This window comes from Quercus suber, unplaced genomic scaffold (genome assembly GCF_002906115.3).
Source record: "Quercus suber isolate HL8 unplaced genomic scaffold, Cork oak 2.0 scaffold_67, whole genome shotgun sequence".
Lineage (NCBI taxonomy): Eukaryota > Viridiplantae > Streptophyta > Magnoliopsida > Fagales > Fagaceae > Quercus > Quercus suber.
In genome coordinates this window covers 265,165-269,426 of record NW_027069532.1, presented here as the reverse complement: position 1 = coordinate 269,426, position 4,262 = coordinate 265,165, and positions in this window count along the sequence as shown.

Sequence of the window (4,262 nt, the reverse complement as noted above, 5' to 3'; positions counted from 1 at the left end):
AAACTACAACAAACTAGCGCGGCAAAAGGAAGAAGAAATCTCATACCAAGAGAAACCCAAAATCAACAACAACAAACTATTCCAAAATCAACAAAAAATTAACCCAAAAACATACTCAACGAAAAACACACCTGAAATGCCCAACGGAGCCAGATCTGCCGCCCAATCTGCTGCCGTCGGGTCTTCCATTGCTACCATCGGATCTTCCATTGCTGTTGTTGATTGGGGTTGGGAGGCGAAGGGTCGGTGATGGAGGAGAGAGGGAGGGCGAAAGCGAAAGAGAGGCCGAATCGACTGATGGCTGAGGCCGCGGTGGCGGCGAGTTGGGTCGGCGAGCTGGGAGTGAGTGAGGGAAAGAGAGAAACGGGTGAGTGAGCTGAAAAAGGAAAGGGAAGGGGAAAATAGATTATGAGGGAAGAGAGAATGGGTGAGGGAAAGAGAGAAACGATTATTAATAAATTATAATAAAAAAATAATAAATAATATTATTTAATTAGCATAGATTTGTAAAATAAATGAATTGATGTGGGTGTTTTGAAAATGTGGTAGTGTAAAATAGAAACAGTAAGTTTTTAGTGTAAAATAGACGAAAATTTTTAGATGAGCTGATGTGGTTGCTCTAAGAATGATTAATCGCATGATGTGCAATGGACAAGACGCAGGACACACAAAAAGCACCTTAAAAGCCTTGATTTGTCCTTAGATTAGAGTCTTGTGGTTTGGTAGATTTTTGCTGAACGAGTCCTTAAATGCCTTTGTTTTGTCCTTGGTCGCACCTTTAGGCTTTAGCCTTGGTCTTGCTTTTCCATTTTATAATTTTACCCTTTTGGACTCTCAAGGTATTTTTAGGACAAATATATGGCTTGATCTGACGATGTCTGGGCCAGGTGGGTGGCCAGGATGGGCCCACTTCATTAAGGGTGTAGTGTCTGTACATCTCTTCCTTAAATGGGGATTCAGAGGCTTTAAGCTTGGGTTGGGAAGTAATAAATTGGGATAGGGATTCAGGATGGGCCCACTTCTTGTTCTTTAGTATTTTTATTTTTTGGACTTTGTGGCCAAGCGGGTAATCTTCTCCGTGAACAGACAAACAAACAAACAAAATTCATTTAATGGGCAAATGGAAGACTTGTTGGGTAGTTGGACCCATATTGATTACCATTGCGAAGTTTCCGGATCTACCTGTGTTCTCCTGACTTTGAGTTTGACACAACAACAATGGTCTAATTATCATCATAGTTACTCCCATGTTCATTGTCCTCCCACTCGTTTGTATTATCGCCGAAGAGAATGCTTCATCTCTTCATAATACTAACAATATGACCAATTCATTTTATATTTGAATATTGCCTCTCCAAATAAAACTTAAACTAGCCACTGATTTCAATTCTTTTGGCCATACGCTTTTTTTTTTGCTGAATATATGCTACTTATTTTTAATTTTTTTTAGTAAACAGTAATTGTGCGCGCCCGATACCGAAACCCGTCGGACTGGGCCTCAAGTTGGGCTCACAACTTACTTGTATAGTGGGTTTGGATTTCCAACACTGGGTCGTTCTTCTCGCTGAGACCTAAGGCCCTTTCTTTTCTTTCCTCGTGGGTCTGGGTCACCTTCTCTTTTTACTCACTCTGTTCTTATACTCTCCATACTGCGCACCATTTTTTCCAACCCCCTTCTTCTCCAAACTTCCTGCATTTATAGGCCATAGTTTAGTGGAGAGGTCATAATTACTTGCCAACGAGTGCAACCGGCGGTCCGGCCCGGGGATGGGCTGCCGGGTATAAGGGGATTGGCCTCATGGGCCATATACCCAGGCCAGGGCCCAAGGCCCAATGTAGGATATGACGCGGGGCCGTACAAAACTATATGCATCAATAATGATAATCGCGAAAATGATGAAACCAGGCAAGTCAAACAAGTATTTATACTCTCCCTTAATTTTCCCAAATGAAACCGCTTTCTCATAAAGGCAGGAGATCATGCCGTTTAAAGTGGGAAACGTGGTGCCGTCATAAATTTAATGTGGGCACCCATTAATTCTCGAAACGCTAAAAACGCGCATCGGGCAGTCAAGAAGCCACCAGCATCAGTATAAACTAAAGTGAGGCCATTCGTCCAGTGGATCCGCATGTATCAAAACCCTCCTCCTCGTTCGAAGGAACGTGCAGCAGAGTTTTGAGGGCTATTGTGGGGTCCGTGGGCCTGATAGCCTCGGTCCATCATATAGCAGGCCCGAGGCTCATGCCGAGGAGCGCAAGCTATTTCTGAGGAGAAGGGGGAAGCCTATTCTCTTGAATCCACGCCGAGGATACCTTGTCCTCGGCCTGACAAGAGTGATTTCAGGGAGTGGCTAACCCAAAGTAAGCTGTCACTCTCGCATTTAATGCATTCAACTAACCCTCCTGGCCGCATTAATGGAGAGGTAACCCCTTGGCAGGATAACGTTGGTCAGAGTGAGCCACTTGAGTATCGATAAAGCCTCTGATGGGATGGACGACCAGAAAAAAGGCGAATAGACAATCAACAGATGGAAGCAAAAGATAGGAAGATAAAGACTATAAAAGAAGAGCTAGTAGAGCCAAAAAAAAGGGGGGGAAAAGAAAGGCCTCCTCGGCCACAGGCCGAGGAGCATTCCCTCATTTGTAAGAAAACACTTAGCCATTTTTAAAAATAAGTTTGGGCATGGTGATCAACGGCCAGCACCTAAGCCTGTCAGCCCACTCTCTATAAATGTATTGTTTGGGCTTGTTGGGCTGAAAACCCAACACTCAATTCAAATTGAGTCCTTACATTAATCAATGCAAAATTATGTGTATAACATCATAAGAATCTAATGTAGTGCCAAGGGCGGCCCAACAAATTTGGAGGCCTAAGGCGATATAATTAAATGGGGCTTTTTTGTTATCACTTAAATAATATTTAATTAGTATTTAATATCATAATTTTTTTAGAACAAAAATCTATTCCTTTCATTTTGTAATATCCTTTTTTTTTTGGGGGGGAAAAATGCTAAAGCTATAACAAATTTTACTAAAAAAGACTTTCAAATGATGTAGAAATGAATGTGATTAATGACACCTTAAGAAGATAATAAACAAGCATTTGAATGAATGATGTTAGAGATATTATAAATTTTATAACATGAAGCTTACAAAGATGTATCACTAATCACAAAAAATAATTCAAAAATGCATTTAATAGGTTATTGATGTCCATATATCATATTAATTGTCACATCAATTTATAAGGTTTTCAAGTAAAATTAATAATATTTCTAACATTTTCCTATCTAAATTATTTCTTGTGATTAGGGAAACATATATTTGTAAGGGAAAATGCTAGATATACAAATTCTTTTACAAAAACTTTTACAATCTGATAATGTGGCAAATGATTATAGATAAATAAAAAAATGATGTTATCGATGGGCCTAGATGAGAACCAGTAAGAAGTTGGCTATAACAACAATTTGTAAAAATGTTATAAAATAGTTTGTAACTGTATCATTACTCTATTTGTAAGACCCATATATTTAAAATTGTATTATCTCTAGCATTATTCAATTCTTTGGGACTTCTTAAAAGTAAAGGAAAAATATAAAACTATTTTTTTTTTTATATCTCCAATTTTTTTTTTTTTTTTTTAAATATATCAATTTTCCCCCCCAAATTTGGGGCCTTCCTATAATAGGGGGCTCTAGGCGGTGGCCTAAGTGGCCTAGGCGGCTAGGCCTAGGGCCGGCCCTATGTAGTGCATCCAAATAAGTAACCATATCTAAGTTTTGTCATTCTTAATTTGATGGGTGAAACTTAATATGGTTGGGGTCCAGATTTCCTAGAAAAATAAACCATCTCTGGGGGTTAAGATTGAATGTCGATGCAGCGATGACACAAAGCTTGCATTGCTGTGATAGCAAGGAACTACCATTAAATTATAAGCTTATCAAAGCATGGATTAATCACTTTAAAGCAGTGACAATGGAGGTGGCAGCAGAAGCTTTGCCTATCAAAAAGGGCGGTGGAGAATTTAGCAGTTTGTAAATATTGAAGGTGACTTGCAAGTTGCAGTCGGTGGTTTTTAAACCCGGACAGGACCGTACGGTCTGACTGGAAAACCTCGAACCGCTCGAAATTACGGTCCGTTTAACATCAAAAACCGCTCAATGCAAAAAAAAACAGGGACTCGTACGAACCGCGGTCCGACCGTGAGCGGTTCTGTGAATCGTGAGCGGTTCTGGCGGTCCAAATCAGAGCTATTTTTA